We start from the raw sequence: 26,403 nt of genomic DNA, 5'->3' as shown, positions 1-26,403 counted from the left end.
GCTTTTCTCCCCCCGGCCCGGCGGGAGACTCTGCTTCGGTGGAGTCGTCATTGTCGAGGGCAATCGCAGGTGTCGGCCCAGCACATGATGGTTTTGCTGGGTCACATGGCGTCGACGGTTCACGTCACGCCGTTCGCTCGCTTGCACCTGAGAATCGCGCAATGGACTCTGGCGTCGCAGTGGCGCCAGGATCGCGATCCGGTGTCTTCCCGGATATCAGTAACTCCTTGTTTACGTCGATCGCTCCGTTGGTGGACCGACTCTTCCACTTTGTCAGGGGGTTTGCTGTTTCGCGTTCCTCCTCACACCAAGGTCTTGACGACGGACTCTTCCGAGTACGCGTGGGGAGCGCACCTGGACGGTCTGAGGACGCAGGGTCTGTGGTCGGTCGAGGACCGTCGGTGCCACATCAATGTGCTGGAGCTTCGCGCCATTTTTCTGGCTGCGCGAGCTTTTGTCCACCTGCTGCGCGACCAGGTAGTACTCGTGCGGACGGACAATCAGGTAGCGATGTACTATGTCAACAAACAGGGGGGTACGGGCTCTTGGCCTCTATGCCGAGAGGCTCTCCGTCTTTGGGACTGGGCAATTTCCCAGAATATATTCCTGCGGGCGGTCTACATTCAGGGAGAGCAGAACCAGCTGGCAGACAAACTCAGTCGTCTTCTCCAGCCGCACGAATGGTCTCTGAACTCCCGAGTACTTCGCGAGGTTTTCGACCGCTGGGGAACTCCTCAAGTGGATCTGTTCGCCTCTCCGGAGAATCGCAAGTTACCCCTCTATTGCTCTCGGATCTACACTCCGGATCGTCTCGAAGCGGATGCCTTCCTCCTCGAATGGGAGGGGAGGTTCCTTTATGCGTTTCCGCCGTTCCCTCTGATTTTGAGAACGCTGGTTCATCTCAGATCGACCGGAGCATCCATGATCCTCATTGCACCTCGGTGGCCAAGGCAGCCCTGGTTCTCCCTACTTCTTCAACTCAGTCCAGGGAACCTCTGCTTCTACCGGTGTTTCCCTCTCTGCTGTCTCAGAGTCGGGGTTCGCTGTTGCATCCCAATCTTCATTCTTTACATCTGACTGCTTGGTTTCTCTCCCTCTGACTTCGTTTCCGGTCTCTCGGGCCGTGAGGGACGTTTTGGAGGCCTCGCGTAAGGTCTCGACTCGACTTTGCTATACTCAGAAATGGACCAGGTTTACATCCTGGTGTTCTTTGAATAGTCTGCGACCAGATTCGGTGCCTGTGGATTCGATTCTGGAATATCTTTTGCATTTGTCTGAGTCTGGCCTGAAAACGACTTCCATTCGGGTGCATCTCAGTGCCATTGCAGCATTCCATCGGCATCTTGAGGGTCGTTCTCTCTCTCTTCATCCTCTGGTGACACGTTTCATGAAGGGGCTAGTGAATATCCATCCTCCTCTGAAACCTCCTTCGGTGGTGTGGGATCTTAATGTGGTCTTGGCTCAGCTTATGAAGCCTCCCTTTGAACCCATCGACAAGTCGCATCTTAAGTTTCTGACTTGGAAAGTAGTCTTTTTGATTGCACTCACATCTGCTCGTCGAATCAGTGAGTTACAGTCCTTGGTTGCGGATCCTCCTTTCACGGTCTTTCATCATGATAAGGTGGTTCTTCGCACCCATCCCAAATTTTTACCTAAGGTTGTGTCTGATTTCCACCTCAATCAGTCTATTGTCCTTCCGGTGTTTTTTCCGAAGCCCCATTCTCATCCTGGTGAGGCGGCGCTTCATACCCTTGACTGTAAGAGGGCGTTGGCCTTTTATCTCCAACGCTCCAAGTCTTATCGGAAGGTTCCTCAATTATTTTTGTCCTTTGATCCTAATCGTTTGGGACACCCGGTTTCAAAGCGCACCTTGTCCAACTGGTTAGCTGCTTGCATTTCTTTTTGCTACGCTCAGGCTGGTCTCCCGCTTGCGGGTCGCGTTACGGGTCATAAAGTCCGGGCGATGGCAGCTTCTGTGGCTTTCCTCCGATCTACACCTATGGAGGACATTTGTAAAGCTGCCACTTGGTCTTCGGTTCATACGTTCACCTCCCACTACTGTCTGGATACTTTGTCCAGAAGCGACGGCCGGTTTGGCCAGTCGGTGTTACGTAATTTGTTTTCATAATTGCCATCCTCCCACCTGCCCTTTTTTGGTTGGCTTGGAGGTCACCCACATGTGAGAATATCATGCCTGCTTGTCCTGGGATAAAGCACAGTTACTTACCGTAACAGGTGTTATCCAGGGACAGCAGGCATATATTCTCACAACCCGCCCACCTCCCCGGGGATGGCTTTCTTTGCTATGTTATGGAACTGAGGACCACGAGGTGGGGATGCGCCCTCTAGTGGCAAGAAGGCTAGCACATGCGTGGTGCAGTGTGCAAACTTGAAACTTCTAGCAAGTTTGCTTGAAAAGCTGTCCGCGCTGGGGCTCCGTAGATGACGTCACCCACATGTGAGAATATATGCCTGCTGTCCCTGGATAACACCTGTTACGGTAAGTAACTGTGCTTTATAGGACCCCCAGGGACCCCTGAAGAAGACTTTTTGTCGAAACGCGGACCGTGTTGGGTCCTGTATCCCTAGCGGACTAGGTCATTTAAGGCTCTTATGTGGATGATTTACTTTTATGTGGATGGAATTATTTTATGTGGATGATTTTAGTGTAACCTTTGGAACTTTGATACTTTCAAATAAAGTCCATTTGGGAACATTGTCACTCCAAGAGTTTTTTTGGTTTTCTCTGCACAAAGGGCAAAAACATCTAAAAAAGGTAATTTTTGAAAAAAATGATGTTTTGCTGCTTTGAAAATGGTCACTTTCTCTACCTGATTTTTGGATGCACTTCAGAAAATGTCTGTCTAAACTCGGATTTAGACATATTGAAAATGCCCCTCCATGTCTACCTTTCGCCAAGTTTAAAGCACTTTCCCAGCAAATACTTACCAGTGAAGTTCTCCTCTTCTCTAGAAGTCCTCTCTCAGCATCTTTTCTGGGCTGATTTAGGTTTGAAAGTGGTGAAGGCAAGACCATAGATACCTATGCCACTGGAGAGCCAGTTGAATTCCTCCAGATAGCCTAAATAAGGAGGTTAGTGAGTAAAACAAAACCCTGCAAAATTGGCTGTCAGAACTTACCATACCATACCAACAGCAGCTGTAATAACTCAAACCATACCAGCTCTATCTGTCTTCCTATGAATAGTCAGCTGGAGTTTAAAAAAAGGTTTCAACAAGGAAAAGTTCATAAATTGTTGCTGAAATAGACTTGGGGAAAGCTACTGCTTATCCCCGAGGGAGGTTCTTTTTGGGAATGTGTGAGCTACTTGTGTCCAGATTTGGCCACTGTTAGAAACAGGATGCTGGATTTAATGGTCCTTTAGCCTGGTAGTAATTATACAACACCGATATACTTACAGTTGGGAAGACAGAACAAGTCAGACTACTAGAGACTCCTGTACAAAACCTACATATTAATCCTCACCTCTGATATACAGGCAAGCCATTCCCTAATATAGAATAGAAAGCCACACATCTGAATACAAAAATGAAATGGAAAACCCCCCAAAAAACAAACTCTGTGAATCACAGAATACTGAAGAGAAACAGAAATAAATATTTTGTACCTTTTGATCATTTTAGTTTTCCAATTGGGTTGGTTCTGGTCTCTTTCTACCACTTCCTCTTGTTTTCTCTTATTCCTTTTTCAGGATCTCATTTCCATTTTTTTCTTCACTCCCCCACCATCATCTTTCTCCCATATATCTTTCTCTGCCACTGATCCTTCTGTTCCATCTTCCCCCCTATTTCTCTTATCTTTATTTTTAACTACTTTTAGGTACATTTTATTCTTCCTTCTCTCCCTCCAGCCCTGTCTTCTTCCACTTCCTATGCTTTCATTTTTTGTTCTTTCATTTCTACCTGTGCCTCATTCCTTTGCTAGTCCCCTTTTCCCGTCTTTCAGCCACTTTCTGGTTTTCTCTGTATTCATATTCTACCCATCCTCATCTACCTCTACCTCTCAGTCCATCATCAGCTCGTGTTCCTTCTCTGTCACTCATCCTTTCTCTGCCTTCAGTCCCTTTCTTATGTTTGACCCCTTACACAGGTTCATATTTTCCCTTTTTTGCTTCCCATCTCCACCCTCTCTCACTTCCTTCAAAGGCCTGTCCCCTTCCCTTGTCTTCTACCTTTTTCATAACCTTCTACCTCTTTTTATCTCTTTTTCTCAGAATTTATTGCCCCTGCCTCTCCCCCACTCTCCCATATCCCCTCCCATCTCTGTCCACCTGAGTCCTTCAACATTTGTTTTCCTTCCCTCCTTCTTGCCTCTAGTATCCATCCTTCTGCTCCTCTATCTCCACTACCTTCCACTGCATATGTCTTTGCTTTGCCCCATCCCCACAGTTATTGTCCTCCTTTTCCTTTTCACATTGCTGCATGTATAGAATAACTTATAAACTATGCCTACTCACTTTTAAATCAATACTTTTTAAAACACCCGCATTTATTTTTAAATCACTGATTCCTTACTCCTCAAATAGAACATTACGGTCAAACGAACAACATTTGCTGACAATTCCTTCTCTCAAGATCATCAACACTAGACGACAATTTATCTTTTCCGTTACTGCCCCACAAATCTGGAATTCTCTTCCAATTTACTTGAGAACACAATATTGATAAATTTAAGACTAATTTAAAAACATTCCTTTTCAAAGATGCTTTTGAGTAATAATTCTTAATCTTGGATTTATTAAAAATGTTGTATTTGACCATGTATCTTAAATTCCCGACCTTGTGTTTTTCCCCCGACTACTCTTTCTATAATAATTTGTAGTTCAAATCCCCTTCGCCTTTTTCTTCATGTTTGTTAAGTTTGTATATAGTCTAGTTTATTTTAATGTTTATGTTTAAATATGGTAATACTTTTAATATTGTAATTTTAAATGTTTTTTTATGTATGTTCATCGCTCTGAAGAATGATTAAGCGATTAATCAAAAACTCTAATAAACTTGAAACTTGATCAGCCCCTTCTCCCAGGTCCAATCTCTGTGTCAGCCTCCTCCCAGCATCAAACCCACTCCCACTCTTATCATATGCCAGAATCTGCTTCCATCTGTCTCCCCCTCCCCTTTCCCCCAATACTGGCATCTTCCCTTTGTGATCCTTCCCCTTGTCCAGCTTTTCCTCTCACACTCCACTCTGTTGGCCAGTATCGCTTCATCTCTTTTCCTTCCCTCTGGGCCAACATCACCCTCTCCTCCCCAGGAATCCAGCATATGTCCCTTTTCCCCCTCCTTCCTCTGGTTTCTTATCCTTCCCTATAGGTCTTGGCATCCATTCCTCTCCCCCATCCCAGGTGGTCTTTTAAACTTGTGGACTATAACATTTTGGAATTACGTGTATGTGCCCCCAAAATGCCCAACAGTAGCCATCTCACTTTTCCCCTCCCTTTCTCCTTCTCACTTCTAGCTATTCAGCAGCTGTTGCTTCCCTCATGTCCACTCTCTTTGTCAGTCTGGCATCACTTACCACCGCCCCCCTCCCCCCAGCCATTTTTGTGGCTGACAGCAGAAACACTGAAAACAGCATGCCTCCAGCCTTCTGGCTCATTCCCCTCTCTCTCTGGCTTCTTGCCTCACTGGAAACAGGAAGTTGTGTCAGAGGAGATAGGAGGCAGCAAAGTGATGGTCATAAGCTAGCCGACTGGAGGCATGCTATTTTCAGCACTTCCATTGTTGTCCACAAAAAAGCACGTTTGGGGTGGGGAGGGTGTGTGTGAGAGCAATACCTTACTGTGAGAAGTGAAAGATGCTGGACTGCAGAAGAGATTAGGTGGAGTGAGAGTTGTGGATTAAGGGATGAAAGAGGAAATGAAAGATGCTGCTTTGTGGGAGTGTGTGGTGCAGTGGTTAGAGCAGTGTCTCTTAAACTTTCTCGAGCCAGGGCGCACTAAAGGTAGTGACCCAGAAGTGCGTGGATGTCGCTGTGATGACATCATGCACATGCGTGACATCATCACATTGACATCCATGCATGTGCAGAAGCCCTACAGACAAGCCCTAAATGCCTGTAGGGCATGCCAGCAGGGAAGTCTAACAAATATCAACTGAGTACCCCCCAACCACAGACCTCCCAAGCTCCACCCCAGACCCACCCAAGCTCTTCCCCAGATCCCACCCCTTTACTCATTGTAATGCAATTTTCTCCAATCATTTTTCATACTCACACAATATACACAGCAGATATAAATTCTCAAACTGACACATTTCAATCACTATATTGAAAATAAATCATTTTCCCTACCTTTGTTGATTGATGACTTTATTTTTCTGTGCTTTTAACTATGTTTCCAGTGCCTTCTTATCCATTGACTGTTTTTCTCTCCATCTTCACTTTTTGCCTTGCATCCATCTTTGGCATTAACTTAACATTCAGCTTTTTCATTTTTCTGCTTTCTTCTCAAAATCTACTTTTCTCAAAATCTACTTCCCTTCCTATCTCTCTCTCTCTCTTTCCCTCCATATTTCCATGGTCAGACATCTCTCTCCTTCCCCCCCCCCACCACAGTGGTCTGACATCACTCTCCTTCCTTTCCTCCTTTCCAGTCTGGTATCTCTCCTCTCCTTCACATAATCTGGCATCTCTCTTCTACTACTACTACTACTACTACTATTATTTCTATAGCGCTACCAGACTCCCCTCCTTCCCTTCAATTCCCTAGTCTGATATTTCTCCCTTCCTTTAGTCATCTCTCCTCCCCCCAGTGTAACATTTCTCTTTCCCTTCCTTCTTTCTGCCCCCTGCAGTACATCTCCCTTCCCTTCCTCCTTTCTGGCCCCCCTCCCAGTCCAACATTTCTCCCTCCTTTCCACCAGTCCAACATTTTTTGCTCTCTTCTTCCTGCATGCTTCTCCTCTGGTCCTCCTTCCCTCCCCCAGCCAACATCTCTCTCTCTCTCTCACTCCATGAGTCCAACTTTTCACTCTCTGCCCTCTCCCCCTTCCCCAGAGTGTAACATTTCTCCTTCCAACCTTTCTGTCCTCCCCATCCATCTCGCCCTTTCCATGAGTCCAACACTTTCTGCCTCCAGCATGCTTTTTCCTTCTGTCCTTGCCTCTTCCCTCCAGTGGCATCCCTCCTTCCTACCCGCCAACCCAACATGCTCTTTCCCCATGCACCATCTTACCATTCCCTCCAGTGTGTAGCACCTTTCCTTTCCCTGCCCTTTCTGCCAGGTCCAGCAGCACCTCTTCTTCCTTCCTTTTACCTCCCTCCTATCCAGTAGTACCCCTACTCCCTTCCCTCCTCCCCCCTGTCCAGCAGTACCCCTTCTCTGCTCCCCATGTCCAGCAGTACCCCTTCTCCCTTCCCTCCTCCCCTGTCCAGTAATAACCTTCTCTCTCTAGCCTAGTGGCAGCTCAGTGTGATTCTAACTTAGCCTCACAGCTGCTGCTAGCATTAGTTTAGCTGTGGTTCAGCAAGCAGCCTCGGGACTTTTACTAGGCCAGCCCGCCTTGTATCATCGAAATGGGCTAGCCTAGCAAATACCTCGTGGCTGACTAATGAAACCACAGCTAAACTAGGCCAATGGCAGCTATGTGGCTAAGTTAAAATCACACTATGCTGCCGCTTCTGTTCCGGGGGTGGGGAAAGAAGAAGAGGAAAGCAGGAGTCCAGCAATTACCTCTTTGCAGTACTTAAGGGTTTCCCTTCCTATTGTGGGGTTGTTTTCTTCTCTCCCACGGGGCATGCACCAGATGATTGATGCCGACGGAAATTACTCTTTTTGTTTGCTCACAGTCTCTTCGCAGGTAGCAGCGTCTGTCTCCGGATTGAAGCTCAGTACTTCTCGAGAGGTAGCAGAAGTCGGGGAGAGTACAGGGAGAGTACAGAGCTAGAATGCATGGAGTAGGTGGCCATTTTGAATGCAGCCAGCCAGGTTGCTGTTCTGCTGCGTGTGGAATCGGCCCTGCCCTCTGCTCCCCCTCAAACAGCCTCGAGTATTCTCAGGGTGGATTTTTCACCCAAATTTGTTTTGGCAATGGTATAAGGTGTTTTCCTTTGTCAGGTAGGTGCTGCAGCCTCTTCTGCTGTAGAGGGGCAACAGGAGTGGTCTTCCTCACTCCCACAGAAGAGCAGGAAGTTGCAAGTTAGCTGACGCCAGAGCCTCTCTTCCTGCCCTGTATGCTGCGGCATACTTAAAATAGCAGGAGGCACATAGTTTGCAGTACACTGGGTTAGAGCTGCAGCCTCAGCTCCCTGAGGTTGTGGATTTGAATCCCGCACTACTCCTTGTGACCCTGGGCAAGTCGCTTAATCTCCATTGCCCCAGGTACATTAGATAGAGTGGTAGCCCACTGGGACAGTTAAGGAAAATGCTTGAGTACCTGAATAATTTGTAATCCCCATAGAATTTTAGGATATGGCGAATATAAATTATTTAAAAAAATATATATATATACCCAGGGGCAGTTGTACCATTAGGTAGGGTGAGGCAGCCACCTCAGGCAGCAAATTTTTGGAGGTAGCAACAAATGCTCCCAAAACACTCCAGCAGTGACTGCTTCACTCTCCTTCCCCTATATATATATAGGTGAAGCAGTCACTGCTGGAGTGTTTTGGGAGCATTTGTTGCGACCTCCAAAAATTTGCTGCCTGAGGTGGCTGCCTCACCCTACCTAATGGTACAACTGCCCCTGGGTACAGCTCAGTAAAATTGTTTACTTTGAATTTAAAAAAAAATTCTGTCTTCTGTTCCCTAAACTGTGCATTTTATTTTGTCACAGGCTAATCAAACCATTCCTTATTTTGCTGCTTGAAGGAAATTGCTTGTGTTTTTCAGAGCTGGTGACTGTGTAAGCAGGCCACCCACAAACTCTTCAGAGATATAATGGCCTCTCTAAAACAGCTCAGCTTTTCCATATGCAGCACTGGGACATCTTTAAAGCTCACTTTATTGACAATGGATCTTGTGTTTTAACTGTGACTCCCCAACTTTTGCTTATTTTAAATAAGTTTTGAAAACAAATTGACCTTTTCAGTTGTTGCATTTTTCTGATATATTGCTCAAATAATGTCCAAAGATCCTTCCCCTCCTGTCCTTTGCCTGATTACTTAAATGTGGTTCAGATAGTTCAGGGACCAGCTGTCCAAAGCACTTTACTGTATCCTTTCTGAGTAACCCCCCAGAAGAGTTTTTACAAAACCAATGCAACTATTTATAAACAAGCAAATCCTTTAAAAATGAAGCTGGTTTAAGCAAACAAGCAGTCCTCAGGAAGCAGAGAATTCACATTTGTGTAAAAGCACAGATTTTCCTAAAATGGGACTGTAGTGAAGTCCTCCTAGAAAATCATCTTTTGGGATCAACAAAGATTTTTATAACTAGTGAACCTCACAAGTATTGGAGCTGAGGGTTGCTCCTGAGGCGACTACATAATCAAAAAGTACTGTATAATGGTCAAAAATACACACCAGCTATTCCAGTTTTTTCCCTGACAGCACACAGGCTAGTAAAGGATCTTCTGTTAGTGAGCTTAACATATGGTGTGGAATGGTAAATAGGTATAGTAACTTAGCAGCAAGGCAAAAAAAGACTGGAGACTGTTCTGGCTTTAAAATAAAACCTCTCTTAATGAGCACTCTAGTAATGAGCAAGATTATTCAGAAGAGAAGAAGCATTATGAAAACCAAAAGCCAAAGCCCATAAAATAAGATAAGAGAGTTGCAAATGGTTTAATCGGAGAAATAAGTGTCATTCACCTCAAGTTCCAATATTATTCATAGTTCTTTACAGACTGGATAATTGCAAATGCTCCTTACTCCTCCTGATGGTACTAATTTCCTACTCAGTGTTCCTTTGTAGTCTTCATCTCCTCAGGGCAATGCTTAAGCTCTGTCTTCCTCTTTCTTTGAATGTCAACAGGTCTTCTATGATCTTATCCTTTTGTATTCTCTCTGGCTCTGCTCTGTTGTCCACTGTCATTTGAGTTCTGTAGTTTGCCTTGTTGAACAGGTTAGTGATCAAGACCTTGGGTGCCTTGGGTGGGTGTTTTACCTTCTGTTCTTTAAGGTGTTAGCATTCACCAGATTAATTGCTTCCAGCATTCCATGTTCTTTACCTTACAGAGGATCAGGATTAGGTTTCTTTCACCAAACCCCTTCTCCTTCAGGGCATTCTGTGCCTCAGGGAACAGTTGTAGATCAGACTTACAGCCCCTGGTTTCAGGCAATATAGGAATAATGGCAGATAAAGGCCATATGGCCCATCCAGTTTGCCCATCTGTAGCATCCACTATCTCTTCCTCTCCTTAAGAGATCCCACGTACCTTTCTCACACTTTTTGAATTCAGACACAGTCTTTATCTCCACCACCTCTACTGGGAGACTATTCTACGCATCTACCACCTCCCCTTCTGTAAAAAAACATTTCCTTAGATTACTCCTGAGCATATCACCTCTTAACTTCATCCTATGCCCTCTCATTCCGGAGCTTCCTTTCAAATGAAAGATTGCCTCAAGTGCATTTATGTCATATAGGTATTTAAACATTTCTATCATATTTCCCCTTTCCCGCCTTTCCTCCAAAGTATACATATTGAGATCTTTAAGTCTGTCCTACACCTTATGAGGAACACCATGACCATTTTAGTAGCCTTCCTCTGAACTGACTCCATCCTGTTTGTCTTTTTGAAGGTCGATGGCAGCCTGAAAGGATCGCTACAGCACTGGCGATCCTCTCTGCAGGCTGCTCTGCTGTTGTAATTAAGTAAAGGTAAGACCGGGAGGCCAGGGGGAAACATGCAGGCCTTCGGGGTGGGGAGCAGGTGGGGGGGTACAGGCCTTCAGGGGGCAGGCCTTCGGGGAGGGGGGCCCTGGTATAGAATTACATGGAGTGAGGGGAGGGGGGGTCAAAGAGATGTGCATATACTGGACTTGGGGGGGAAATAATGCATTTAAAAACAGGAGAGGGAGAGAGATGGTGGACAATGGGATTTAGGGAGGGAAGGAACAGAAAGGGATGGTGGGGGGGAGAATAGAGATACTGGATAGGGGGTTAGTTGGGAAGAGAATGGGAGAGATGGGGAAGGAGGGAAAGATGCTGAATGAAAGGGTAGTTAAGAAAAAGAGAGATGGTGGATCTGGGGATGGTGGGGCCCATCACTGAAGCTGCGGGGATGGAAACAAACAAAAAAACAAACCTGGAAAGATGCCAGACCTCCGGGGGAGGGAAGGGAAATGGAAGGGGAGGGCAGAGATGGAAGATGGATGGTTAGCACCAAGAAAGAAGAAAACAACTTGCTTGCCAGGGTCTCCTGCCCATTGGTCATCAGAAGACAACCAGAGCCTGGGACCAACATGATTTAAATAATGACCAGACAACAAAAGGTAGACAAAATAATTTTATTTTCTGTTTTGTGATTACAATATGTCAGATTTGAAATGTGTATCCTGCCAGAGCAAGCGTGAACTAGGACAGCAAGTGTGAACTAGGACCTAAAAGAGAGAGGAAAAGTTTTTTTTTTTGTTTGTTTATTTTGTTTACACCACAGCACCAGTGTGGGTAGGAGAGGGCAAAGGGTGAAGAGGCTATAAAATAAACCCACCAGGGTGTTTGAAAAAACAACACTGAATTGGGCAGGAAAATCAAATTGAAAAATCGATTCAATAGGCTGAATCGAATCGAAATTTTTTTTTCCTGAAACGGGCAGCACTAGTTGGAACAAGATTCCCCCTAGCTCCTTCAATACTAAAAATGAGTATTAACTTAAACTAAGCATATTAAGTAAATTACTAGTAAAGTTTATATAATTGAAGAGTTTATCTAACAATTAGAAGACCAATGATGAATCTGGTGCTATTGGTGTGAAAGTTGATACATGCAGCGGCACCGCTGAGGTCTATAAGTGTTCTAGTTAAGGTACAAGTTCTGTAGTTAATGTGATATATACCTTAAGCTAAGATTGTGAGACTTATAGTGCCTTGAAGGTGTGTATGCTGACATTGTAATGTAGCATACTATGTCATATTTTGTATTGTAGTTCAAATATTTTTATCTTTAATTATTATTATTACTGCTGTCATTGTCTATTGCTTATGTTTGACTTATTCTTGCTGTATATAATCTTGAGTGAATTCCTTTAAAAAGGTGGTAAATAAATCCAAATAAATAAATGTGGGGACATAGAGAATGGTTAGGGAAGCAATGTAATTAGGAGCATTATCATACATTGCTTTATCTGCCAAGATCAGTATCTTAAATAACTCTATATTAAATGGGCAGCTAATGTGGTTGGATCAACTGAGGGGTGATATCATGATGATATGCTCAACACAGAAACTGAAAAGTTTAGTCAACATAGTCTCCATTGATTAGGGGCTGATTAGGACACTAGTCTTGGTGGCCATCTGAGAAGTGGCTGAGAATTGTGTACCAGCATCTTAAACAGAATCACGTCTACCCCCACCTGATTCTCTAACCTGTGTCACCGGTGCCAGTCAGAGAGTTGTGCCTTAGCTTGATCACAAAGATAGGCACTTATCTTTGCCTTTGGATCCCTTGTCATCAGCTGATTGCAGCAAGATAATCCTTGACTAGCTGAGCCAGCAGGACTCCCTGAAACCACAGCTTCAGAGGGTCCTGCTGACTCAGCTGATTTGGGGAGAAAATACCCCTGCTGCGTTCAGCTGAGCTGGCTGTGGCAGAGGCTCATCCAACACGTACCCTCAAAATTGGCAGGAGGGATGTCCACTTCCTCCTGCCTGCTGATCCCCCCACAAAGCACCAATACCCCCCAAATGAAGAGTGGCAGGAGGGATGCCCACTCCCTTCAGCTCCAACCCCTTTGATCCTCTAAACCCCCTCCACCGCTGACACCCCCCTCAAACCTCAAGACCCACCCGGCACTCCTAAACCCACCCCAACACCCCAAACCCCTGTACCTTTTTGGAGAAAGGCCTTCCCCTTTCCGGTGCATCCTGGGAAGTACCAGGGAGGGGCATAAGGCCCTGATTGGCTCAGATGCCTAAGGCTCCTCCCATAGAAGAGGATGACTAGTTATCTAACATGTGGTGGTCTTGTCAGAGTTCAGAAGGGGACTGGGTATGGAGCCAATTTGCTACATCTATCAAACATGTCTGAAGGGGCTGAAGACATAAAATTTCAACAGTAGTGTAATTAATGTATGAGATGGTTGTCGTCTGATTATGCACTGAAGCCATGAGTCTGAATCAAAAGATCTAAAGGACTAAGATAAAGATTAAAGAGGCAGGGTGAAAGAGTAGAGTCCCAAATAAGAGGGTAAGTCTTTGATGTTGAAGATGTTATAGAAACTTGGAACAACTTACCATATTTTTTGCTCCATAAGACGCACCTAACCATAAGATGCACCTAGTATAGAGGAGGAAAAACCTGAACCAAATTCTGAACCAAACTAGACCCATTCTGGTGGTCTAGTGGTAGGCCGGGACAAGGGGACTGGGCAGGTCTAGTGGCAGGCAGACAGACAATCTCTCCCCCTCCCTTTTTATTTTTAAATTCCGGTGGTCATGGTATAATGGTAAATTAGGTCTTCTGAAGAACCAATTACAAAAATGGGAAGGAATCTGGAGAAAGATAAAATCTGAGTCTGATCTCCAATGTTATAAACTTAAATTAAGAGACTACAACTACCACTTATGGAAAGCCAAGGCACAATACTTTTCAAACCATATAAAGAGAGCCCCAAACTTAACAAAGGAATTCTTCAGCATTTTTCATGAATTATCCATGATTCTAAACACAGTTGTCTCGTAAGGACACCAACCCTTCCTGAGCCTTAGCCATTTGCCACATAGGTGGTTGCAACGATGGACTCACCCTTGTGCTATTTGCTCCTTGCCTCCTCAGAATGCTCTTACATGCACCCAGTCTCCCACAAAGACTCACGCTCTGCAAGACTTACAATGCGCTGCACCAACCGGCGCTCTAGTTGCCAGACGCAGCCAATGAGAAGCCTGAGGCGTCCGGGAGGCCTCTGCTCTCCGTATGATTGGCAGAGCAGTTCCTAGGCGGGGTCCACTAAGGAAAGGCGGAAGCCGGTGTCGCCGCCCTGAAGGAAGGGGCGCGTGCGGCTTGCTTGTCATAGTTTTTTTTACTAAATTGAAGTCTGACAGTGCGTGCAGCCTTTGGTGGAAACCCAGCGCTGGACTGCAGGAATTTAAAAAAGGTACCTGGGGGGGGATGGTATATTCGCTCCATAAGACGCACATACATTTCCACCCACTTTTGGGGGGGGAAAAGTGTGTTTTATGGAGCGAAAAATACGGTAGCTTGCAGAAAAAATGTAAACAAATTCAGGACTATCCCTGTAACCAAAAGAAGAAAGATGCTGAAATAGAAGTGTAAGATGAATTAACTCAAATACAGTGGTACCTCGGTTTACGAGTGCACCAGTTTGCGAGTGTTTTGCAAGACGAGCAAAACATTCGCAAACTTGGTGCCTCGTAAACCGAGCTTGCCTCGCTGTACGAGCGCCCCCCCCCCCCGGCGATCCGGCATCCCCCCAGCGATCCGGCATCCCCCCCGCTCGCATTGCCCCCCCTCCACCGCGATCCTACTTCCCCCCCCCCAGAGCAGTCAATGACACCCTTTACCCGACTTGGCACCAGTGCCGGTGCCCGAAGATCCTCCCTCTTCTGGCGTGGCCTGGGCTGGGCGGTGCGTTGGAGATCCTCCTTCTTCTGGGCTGGGTTGGGCTGGACTGGCTTTGAGCATGCGTAAATGCTCAAAGCCAGTCCAGTCCAACCCAGCCCAGAAGAAGGAGGATCTTCGACGCACCGCCCAGCCGCGCCAGAAGAGGGAGGATCTTAGGGCACCGGCACTGATGCCAAGTCGGGTAAAGGGTGTCATTGACTGCTCGGGAGGGGGAAAGTAGGATTGCGGTGGAGGGGGGGGCAACGCGAGCGGGGGGGATGCTGGTTCGCAGGGGGGGGGAAGCTGGATCACGGGGAGGGGTTTGGAACAGCGTTTGATTCCTCAAGGTGGGGGGGGGAGAATGGAGCAGCGCCGGTAGCCTCGTGGGGGGGGGAGGTGGAACCAATCAAAGCAGTTTCCCTTACTTTCTATGGGGAAACTTGCTTTGATATACAGTACGAGCAATTTGGTTTACGAGCATGCTTCTGGAACGAATTATGCTCGTAAACCAAGGTTCCACTGTATATCAGAGAGGTCTAATGATACCACTAAAGCAATAAAACTGAAATAAAGCTTACCATGAATCTTGCTGAGAAGGGAGGATAGAACCGTTTCAATGCTGTAATTTGCATGAAAAGCTGATTGCATTTACTGATTCAGAGTAGGATTGCAACTGTACAAATAATTTCCCAACAACTTTGAAAGAAATGGTAAATTGGAAACAGGGTGGTAGTTAGCCATAACACTAGGATCTAGAGAAGCTTTATTCAAGACTGGTTGACTGATATTCAGTGACATTTAACTGGATAATGCTGCTGAATATCTCCACTAACCAGATAGGTTAGGGACAGTCTGGGGGTGGAGTTTGGATGGAGCCACATTTAGCCAATTAGGCAGCAATATTTAGTCTGCTAACTGACTAAGGCCTAGATGCACTAAATGCGGTCAGAATAATCTCCGTTTAAACCCGTGTAATCGATCATTGTGAGAGTGACACTCACACATGCGCAGAATAGTCCAGTTGATATAGCGATGTCAGTCATAGGCAGCGAATGCAACGCCGTGATGTCATATACACACGACCATTGAGACCGTACGGAGGGGGCAGAGAGGTAGCAGCAAACTACGCAAATATGGGACATAAATGAGGGTGGTGCTGTATAAAGTTCTGGCTCAGCCTGTTCATATTTCAATCATGAAAAATGAAAATTTTAGTCTTCTCATTGGTTCCATCTTTTCACTGCCCTCTCTTTTATATTATATGCTATTAATAGGCACGCATAAGACGTACCTTCAACATACATGCTCGCAACTCACATATAACAAACGTATACGTCCCTACTATTGTAAAAACTGTATTTATGGTATCAATGTTATAAATATTATATTAATTTCAGGGCTGAACTATTGGCAAGACAGGTAAGTGACTGGTCTTGACCAGTCACTTTTTTTGGATTGCTAAAAGTGATCTTTTTTTTTTTTTTTTTTTTTTTTGTGCATCGCAAAGCATCAATTACTTGGCTAGCTTACATAGCATTTCAGTATTAATGACCCTATTTGCATGGCCAGATTGGAGAATGAGCGATTGTGGAGAAAATCACGTGGTGAGCCGTTTTGTGCATCAGGTTGGCAAATCCGATCGTCGCTAAACCAGTCAGAACCAGTTTAGCGACAATCGTTAGACAATCGCTGACTTTAATGCATCTGGGCCTAAGTAAGCACACAAAGTTAGGACAGCCTTATTGCAATAAGGCTGTCCTAACTTTATGTATCAAGTTAACTGGGCACTGGTCTGAATATCGGCCTCGATATTCAATGCCAGAAGCAGCATATGCCTCACGACTGAATTAGTTCATCTTACGGCAATGAGCAGCTCAGAAGCCACTCACCGATGTGGTCCAAATATTATCTCTTTTATATTTAATTTAGTGACTGGAGTATATTGGTTTTAGGAATTTACATATGCTCTCTTTTATATTTTGCACAGTATTGGGAGAAATGCATCACAGTTTTCTAATTCTCTGGTGTTGCACTCTGTACAGAGTATGGCTTCTTGGTCTTTCAATTTCATTTTTGTCTACATAGACGTATTTCTATTTTTAAGTTTGTGGTAACTTAAGGATAATTTTATGAGAGTGTTTCTTGGGTAGGCCTAAATAAGTAAAAAGCAAAGGAGACGAACACCTCTGCACAAATGAAATCCAATACACAGAGCAGAAAGGGCCAAGTCTTCAAACTTCCAATAGTGGAATACAAATGAATAAGTTAGTCCACCAGTCATAAAAACATCTGGTAGTGTACTTCCAAATGTTTTTATGACTGGATGATTGACTCATTCAGTTGTATTCCACTATTGGAAGTTTGAAGACCTGGCTCTTTCTGCTCTTGTGTATTGTATAGGCCTACATAAATGCCATTTTCTCCAGACAAATACAATAAACTATACATAATGAATGAGCAATGATTACAATGTGCGATACAGTTGAGACATAGTTCTCATTCTGGTCTTTTGGTCTCTGAGCACATTTTACTCTTTTGGAAAATACTTTTCATAACGAAGATTAAGTTGTATATTACAAGTTCAGTGTTCTCCCCAGAAATTTTTTCCAGCCGGGTGGCATGAAAAAGTAGCCGGGTGGGGCGGGGCGGGGAAATTTGGTAGTGGGAAAAATTAAATGTATACTATTTTTATTAGTTAATTATTATTATTTTCCAATGCTCAATATGACTTCCTTTTTTAAGGTTTGACACTTGTGCCAGAATATTTTTACTAAATTTAAGAAGTATCCAATTCTAGAAGTGAATAATTAGATATTCACCCTCTTTCAAATAGTATAGAGGTTTAAAAAAGGGAAATGCATTAATTAAGTCATTAGGTTCAATCTAACCATTTATTTCTGCATGAATTTAAACAACTAAAAAAAAAAGATAAATATAGCTCATCCAGTCATACAAGAAATGGCTGTACAACACCTCTAATAATATTTTGATCACTAGGTTCCTTCCTGAGGTCTCACTGAGGATATGAAATAGATGCTATCCCCACTTCCAGACCTCTTCCACATAATTTATGGAGAGGTGTTACTGAGCCTTGAAGGGCACCTGTGTGATTGATCTTTATTTGCTTCTTTTTTATTTTGTAATAGTGCAAAGTAAGAGCTAGGGCAAAATAGTATAGGTAAAGATGCAGGTAATAATTAGCAATGTATTAAAAATATTTTATTTTTATTTGCTTATAATGTCATTTGAAAGCTACTTGATGACAATACAACTTTAATTTAATTCTTTATAATGTGTGTCTGTGTGTTGGGGGGGACAACACCTACGTCAACAGTAAAGTTAGAATAGAGTCATTAAATCCAGTGGTGTACCTAGTATATATGACAGCCAGTGCTAATCATTTTTTTAACAACCCCCTCCTCTATATAAAAAAAGATATTTTTAGTAATAATCCATGAGTCACACAATAAGGGTGCATCTAGGAAAAGGCAGCATCTTAAACACTGCAGTGAGCACTAGAACACCAGATCCTACACAGTCAATTGATCCTGTAGTCGATGCTAACAGAAAGCCATGTCCTTTTCATACACACAGAACACAGATACACCCTCGCCCAATATGGAATAATCACAAACTAAAAATAGAAATATGTAGACAAAAGTTAAACTGAACCAAGAAACCAGACTCTGCATACAATGCAACACCACATATACAGTGACACATGTCCCCTAATACTGTGCAAAATATAAAGACAGTAGATGTAAATTTGAAAAAAACTTCTACATAAGTCACCACTTTACAAATTAACAAATAGAAATAAAATAATGAGAAATATGAAAATACCATTTTATTGGACTAATCCATTTTTCAATTAGCTTTCAGAGGCTACATCTTTCTTCAAGACAGTACAGTATACAGCTGTTATGGTATCCTGTCCTGACCTGAGGAAAGGGGTTTATTCCCTCCCAAAATTGCCTTATTTCCATTTCCTATTGATAAATTTTAATCAATACAGTTACAATACTACTTGATTCTACGTAAAGCAACAAAAATATTTTTTTTTCTACCTTTTGTCGTTTCTGCTTTAGTCATCTTCTCTTCACTCTCTTCTTTCTATTCAGCATTTGTCCTCGCTCCCTTCCATGCAACATCTGTCCTCTCTCTTTGCCCCTTCCACCCAGCCTCTACCCTCTCTCTACCCCTTCCATCTACTGTCCACCCTATCTCTGCCCCTTGCATCCACTGTCCACCCTTTCTGCCTTTTCCATCCAGTGTCTGCCCTCTCTCTGTTCCATATGGTATCTTCCCTCTTTCTATGTCCCTTCAATAAACTCTATATCCTGTGCCCTTTCTCTCCTTTGTACGTGATTTATTTCAGCTTCAACCCCTTCTCTCCTTTGTACATGATTTATTTCAGCTTCAACCCCTCTCCATTTTTTGTCTCCACTCCTATGCTCTGGCATCTCTCTCTTCTCCTTTCCTTCCTTCCTTCCTTCCCACTCCACCCCATGGTCTGACATCTCTATCTCCTTCCCTTCTCTCCCCCCTCTCCAGTATCTGCCTCCTGTCTTTCCCCTTTGGTCTAGGCCTCTCTCTTTCTCTCCTTCTTTCTTCTGTGAGGAGATCATGTTGATCTTGAACACTGAATAATTCTTCCACATTCTCCATATCACTGTACTGTAGTCTGGTCCAGCAGACTGCTTTGGCACTATTACATGGGTAATAGTAAATTCATTATGCATCAGCTTTCTACACAGAATGCCACAAGTCTCTATTTCTTATGCTGTGCTTACATCTGCCAGAGTCAGAAACTTGTGAGACAGATCCCTTGGCAATACTACACTTCGGAGCCCTTTGACCATCTGGTTCTGTATGGTTGCAGGCTTTAAAGCTCTGTTTACTGGAGGAGACTGTCCAGCATACATAGTTGCATCACTCTTAAGGATCTGATCAGAGATTACATAACACAAGGTGGAATTTTTAGGCATGGAAAAACAGGACATGTTCTCCTCAATCTGCTCAGATGCCTTCAAATGCCCTTTAATATTCGTCTGATCTCGGGCTAAATCTTGCCTCCTGAGCTGATCTTCAAAGGAGAGCGGAGTGAGAGCCATATCGGCAGTGAGATCCGTTTTGGGCCGCATGTTGTGCAGGGCTGGACTAAGGCAAGTTGTAAGCTTCCTTCCATCGCTGACCTATCTTCCATAAGTCGGCAACAGAAGGAAGCTTACAACTCTCTGCTCTTGCTTGCTTCGGGCCTTCCTCGTTGCCGGGTCCTGCCTACTTTCGGAAACAGAAAGTAGGCAGGATCCGACAGCGAAGAAAGCCCGAAGCAAGCAAGAGCAACTTGTAAGCTGACCAGTCTCCTATAGCGAACCCATGCTCCAGGGCGTGTGCATGCCGACTTCCCTTCTCTTCCTCCCTCTGGACGTGACTTCCGGTTTCGGAGAGAAGCAGCATGCACATGTTAGAGCCCCGGAGCATGGGTTCAAGTCGCTTGCTGGCGTTAAAAACTAAAAAAAAAAAAAAAAAAAGTCAGGCTCCTGCGATTCAGGCTGTGCCGAGTCAGCCCGGTAAATCTCCAATCCGGTGAGAAGGGTTTTTTTTTTTTTTTTTTAAATGTTGAGCAGAAGGCGGCAGCAGCAGCAGGATTGCGATCGAGATTACAGCCGGGCGCTCATCTAAATTAGCTGGGCGGAGCGCCCGGCTGAAAGGCCCTGGGGAGAACACTGCAAGTTATTATTTTGGTTGGCTAAAATATTTATTTATTTTTGGAGGGGGAATTTGTTGCAAATAAAATTTCCTGCAGCATATTTAAACATATTTTTTTTCTTCCTTGTTCTTATGGCTCCCAGAGACAGTTACATATAAGCATAAATACAATCAATGAGACAAACTTGGAGATGACACATTGAATTCTAGTAATAGGACTAATATGATACAGTGTCACCCCTCTTCTAATTTGATCCAGTCTCTCACTGGTATATAAGTTGTACCATGTTATGTTTATTATTTATTAAAACATTTTTATACCACCTACCAAGGTTGTGGAGTTGGTACATAAAACCTTTGACTCCTTTATTTATATATCTGTGTAGGTGATGCACTAAGTGCAAGATGTGGCTTCTTGGGATTTTAGTTTAATTTATGTTTATCATTTTTGGTCAGCTATTATGGATTTAGCATTTGTGTTCTGTGTGTGTGACCGAGGTTTTCTGTTAGCATGATTTTTCTATGCAGCAGTTTGTAGTAATTTCACTTGTTCAGTTATCTTGATAATGGAGGAGGATATTTGTGAGAGGGGAGGTGAGGGGAGACGGGTTTTGTTGATCTTTGTTCTGTATTTGTGATTTATAAAATGACAGTTGTACAGAATATTGTTTCTTTTTATACTTTATTAAAATGATTTCAATATAAAATCATAACTATCCGAGGCTTGTGCAGATGTGATCAGACAGAGTTCATGGGAACGGGGCGGGTACAGAGTTCACAGAGATAGTGACATTGTCCCAGTGTGTCAGTCTCTGGGCGCCAATTTCACTAATATAAATATCATAAAATATATTTAATTTTGTAATCATCAAAGAACTTTATATCAAAACTAGTCTTATAGCCCGTTACATTAACGGGTGCTAGAATATATGTGTGTGTGTCTGTCTTTATTTCTTTCTCTCTCTATCCTTAGCCTGTTTCTGTATTTCTGTCTTTCTTTCTTTCTTTTTCCGCAGCTGTCCACCACCACCCCTTACCTGCTCCCCCTGTCCATTCTCCCTTCCTTTTATCTTCCCTGTGTCCACCACCACCACCCCTTCACTGCTGCCCTTATCCAGCAGCAACCCTTCTCCCTTTGTTTTACCTACCCCCTGTCCAGCAGCACCTCTTTCCTGCTCCCCCTGTCCAGCAGTAGGCCTCCCTTCCCTTTTCTTCACCCCCATGTCCATCAGCACCTCTTCCCCTGTCCAGCAGCACCTCTTTTTTGCTCCCCCTGTCCAGCAGTAGGCCTCCCTTCCTTTTTATTCCCCCCTGTCCATCAGCACCTCTTCCCCTGTCCAGCAGCACCTATTTCCTGCTCCCCCTATCCAGCAGTAGGCTTCCCTTCCTTTTTCTTCCCCCCCATGTCCACTTTCCTGCTCCCCCTCTCCAGCAGTAGGCCTCCCTTCCTTTTTCTTCCCCCCCATGTCCATCAGCACCTCTTCCCCTGTCCCAGCAGAGAACCTGAGCATCTGTCTAAGTATTCTCCAGAATTTGTTAGGTATTTCCACAGAGCCCGAGTCCGTTTGTATTAATATTCACAGAACCATGTTTGTTTGTTTTTAATTCCTGAGCAATTTCTCATCTACATAAACTTCTGCCTAGATGAAAGAACAATCAATCATTGTGCCTGGGTATCAGTTTCTTTCACCCCCAGCAACCATTAACTCTGTTCATCCGCCGATATTTGTCTCAAGCCTCCACGGCCTGCATGTGCCAAGAGAGAGAGAAAATTTTTCGGCAGGTGTCGAAGCAGCCGGTGCAGGCGGAGGGATTCCCATCTGCCGGTGCCCGGTGCGGAGCAGCATGTGGGATCCGGAGGAGTTCGCCCAGCACTGGTGAGCGGAGTTCGTGGGCGAGGAGGCTCCGGCGATGCAGCTGCTCTCTGTCCTGGGGTAGCGCATGCGCACTCTTGCCACCACAGCCCGACAGATCAGGGATCAGGGAAGCATGCGGTAAGAGTGCGCATGCACGCTTAGCATTTATTATATAGATATGTTTTAAAGGTAAAGCATATCCTGAAAAAAGGGTTAACTAAATTATTATCTATGAAATAAAAAAATGTAAGCTTTATAATATTTGTATGACATATAGTTTAACTCTATTAGGAGCTGGAGTTGGAGGAGTAAGCACATTTTTCACTGACTCTGACTCCAGCTCCAGTAACCTCAAAATTGCTTTTGACTCCATGACTCTGACTCCACAGCCCTGCCGCCTACCACCTTTTGTATCCGGCGGTTATCATAGTGTCCCATTCGTTATAGCTTGGGAATATAAGTTGCTGTCTTTTCTCTTAGGGCAACTGCCTGGCTCACATTCTGAGGGAAGAGTTCCCCAGTTCCCTGAGGAGGCCCCCTTTTAGGAGGCATTGGGGGATTAATAATAATAATAATTTTATTCTTATATACCGCCAAAGCAGTAATAGTTCGAGGCGGTTTACAATAAGAAGAGCTGGACAATCAGCAATGATAGGTGTCATCTCAACAGATTGCATTGATTCATTCCTAATTAGTTGAGGTCACCCACTCTTGTGTCTAATTTATCCAGCTGTCTGTTATGGTTAAGTAAGTAGCCTACCCGTGATATTCAACGCTATTTAACCATCCAGGAATGGTTTCTGGTCAGTTAAATAGCATTTATCAGTTATTTCAGTTATCTCTGCTGAATATTTGTGGTTAGTGGTGAACCGCAAATATTCAGTGCTGGGCAGCTGAATTTAGTGTGCAAATTGGGCTGCATAAATAGCGGTCCTATCCTTGTCTGCTATTAACTTGCCAGCGCTGAATATTCATTTAGTTAGAACCAGCCCCCAAAAATCCAGAGGCCTTTCACCAGAAACAGCCTGGCACTGAACATCTGATTTGAGCGCCAGCATTGTGCGGACAGTACATTGCCTATTGTTGGCTGGAAATTGCCTGGCTAATGGTTAATGCAGTGTGCTGTGAACCTGGGGAACTTGGATTGATTCCCACTGCAGCTCCTTATGACCCTGGAGAAGTCCCTTAACTCTCCATTGCCCCAGGTACAAAACTTAGATTGTGAGCCCACTAGGGACAGAGAAAGAACCTGAATGCAATATGTAAACCACTTTGATTGTACTACAGAAGGCGTTATATAATTAAATAAATAAACTTCATTTATACGTTTTTGCTCTTAATTCTGAGTTGTAAAATGTCTTAGAAAAATGTAACACTGATGATCATGCACAATAAGTAGAGTCTGGCTTTCTGGGCGCCCAACAAAATTTTATGGTTTGTAGGCTAACTAGTGTGGTATAACATATTTTCAAGGAGCCTCTCTTAAGTTGTTACTACATCCCTTAACCCCCAAAGGTTTGGTATTAACAAATCATTTTATGTCAAAAGAACATTAAAATTATTTGCTAGTATTACAGCTGGTAAAGCAGTTTTAACTACGCATTTGTTTTGTTTGCAGGGCTTGGAATTTTAAACTGAGTCGTTGTTTCTTGAAAGTACATAAAGGCAGTATTCACCAATGCTTGGAACAAGATAAAAGCAGAGAAGTAACAAGAAGCAGCTGATATCTTAACACATGAGCTTAATGGTGGTTCAGAGTAAAATAAAATGAATTGTAATGGAGTTGCTGATTAGCATCAGTCTTCCTCAGATGGTCTTATATCCTTGTGCTGTCCAAGGATTGTTTAATGTGAGAGTCTGGTTAGAGCAATTTGGCATGTTCTTGAAACAGATGTCCTTTCTTGATAAGGAATTCCCAGGTGTGAAAAAAGAAGGTCACATTTTTAACTAAAAAAGTCTCCCAGAACTGCCACAAAAATCAGCCAGACAAATGTACCTAGAGGTCTTGCTTATATTACTGAGGGCAATAATGTAATTTTGATACCCTTAAGGATTAAGAAAATAAGAACATAAGAAATGCCTGCACCGGATCAGACCCGGGGTCCATCTAGTCCGGCGTTCCGCACACGCGGAGGCCCAGCCAGGCACACCCTGGCGAATACAATGTCACTCGTATCCCTCAATGTCTTCTGCAAGAAGATGTGCGTCCAATTTTCCCTTAAATCCTAGAACGGTGGTTTCCTCCACCAGCTCTTTCGGGAGAGAGTTCCAGGCGTTCACCACTCGCTGTGTGAAGCAGAACTTTCTGACGTTTGTCTTGGCCGTGTCCCCTCTCAGCTTCAGGCCATGCCCTTAAGTTTGAAACTTCTACTAGAACATAAAAGTAGCCATACTGGGTCAACCCAATTGCCCATCTAGACCAGTATCCTGCTTCCAGCAGTGGCCAGTCTATTTTTGCGCAAAACTTTCATGCTAGCAAAATGTAAGCAGATGTCCGATGCATCATAGGCATTGTTATAAATAAAATAAGTTCCATTTCATTTTCAGCATCTCTACACCGCTTAGTCACTTTTTCAAAAGAGGCACAAATTTTCTTTATGCTTCTGCTCATTGAATTCCAGTTCCTCTCTGCTCACTTTTTTGAAAAATCAGAATCATGATGTTATCCCATTGGAGGAAAGGTACTGTCCATTTAATCTGTGCTGTCTCTTGCTGATAGCATCATTGGTCAATCAATTGGTAATGGACTACTCATGTCATGACTCTTGAGCTGCTGGTGGGTCAAAGCCAGGGCAGGCTGAACATTTCATCTTCATTGAGCTAGTTGAAGAGTTAAAGAAAAATGGTCCTATCTACTGTACGTGGGCAGACTGGATGGAGCAATTGGTCTTAAATTGCTGTCATCTACTATTGTATAGCAGCAGTTTAAAATTTAAGTCTAATTACAATGAACTTATGAAGATATAAAGATCAGAAATTAATACTAGGAAAGAGGGAGAACAAATGGATAAATATCTTCATCCAAACTATGTAACTTGGAAAACTGATTAGATCTCACTTGGAAGTCATATTGTAGGTTGGTGCATGGAACACAACCAACTTTCATTCTCATTGTGATATCTAGTAGTTAAAAAATGCACTCTGAAGAGTAAACTATACATAAAGAAAAGACAAAAGTTTAAGTATTTATGCAGGTAAGGAGTCTCGCTTTCTGAACCAAAGATCTGTATTGTGTGGAGAATGAATGATAGCATTAGGAAAAAAATGGACTAGCTGATTTTCTCTCACTAATCAAAACTGATCAGGCAAACAAATTGGTGGCATTTCCCAGCAGCCATGGACAAAACAGCTTTTCCAGTGCTTGGAACTAGAGTAAAATTCTGAGCATGCATGGCTCTTCATGGTCTTCTTATCACCTCAGTTATTTTTCCACCATCGTTGAATTGACAAGAAAACAAAGTTCTTCTATCTTAAAGAGCTTTCTTCAGCTCTTCTCTGTCATTTTTTCATCATTTTTCTTTAAAAACAAAACACACACACACATACAACTCATGTTAATTACTTTCTTTTGTGAGTTTCTTATTTTCTTAACGCAAAAGAAAAGAAGAATGTTCCAGATAAAGCCAATTTTCCATCCTAGCCCTCAGAGTGGGAGAAAGATCCAGAATTTTGACAGTTATTTCAGATGCTTTATTTTGGCTGGGGTAAGAGCAAATGTTGACTGCAAACATTGTGGCAGGATGCCTTTTTAAATCCAAAAGCATGGCCTGAACTGACTTCACAATCCCTATGAGGTAGAGAAGAGACTTCTGTTTGCCAAGAAAGATAAAAGATAGAAACATTCTGTGCATAGACTGGCTAACTTTGCCTACTGTAGGAGATTCTCCTTGGCAAATATTATGTCTACCTCCCTGTCCGGTGACTGAGTCCAGCTGCAAAGGAGCAGCATCATGGATTTTCCAAAGTAACATGAACCTCCTTGACGGCTTCTAGGTCTAAAGCGTAGTTGTCGTCAGTATACTCATAGATGCCTTATGTCAAGGCAATGTAGACTATTCTATCGGAATGCACCTCAGCACAGATGGGACTTCAGTGCTACTTCAAACTGTAGACCTGCAAAGCCTATTTGCTACTTTTGAAAATAAATCTAGC

At 43.7% G+C, this 26,403-nt stretch overlaps 1 protein-coding gene across 10 annotated transcripts in view; it reads left to right on the top strand.

Annotated features, from left to right (window-relative positions):
- The window catches only part of BCAS3 (BCAS3 microtubule associated cell migration factor), a 1,368,214-nt gene that overhangs the window by 108,712 nt on the left and 1,233,099 nt on the right, over positions 1–26,403 (top strand). The gene's annotated exons all lie outside the window — the stretch shown is intronic.

Source organism: Geotrypetes seraphini, chromosome 15 (genome assembly GCF_902459505.1).
Source record: "Geotrypetes seraphini chromosome 15, aGeoSer1.1, whole genome shotgun sequence".
NCBI lineage: Eukaryota > Metazoa > Chordata > Amphibia > Gymnophiona > Dermophiidae > Geotrypetes > Geotrypetes seraphini.
This window is presented reverse-complemented; position numbering and strand designations above follow the sequence as displayed.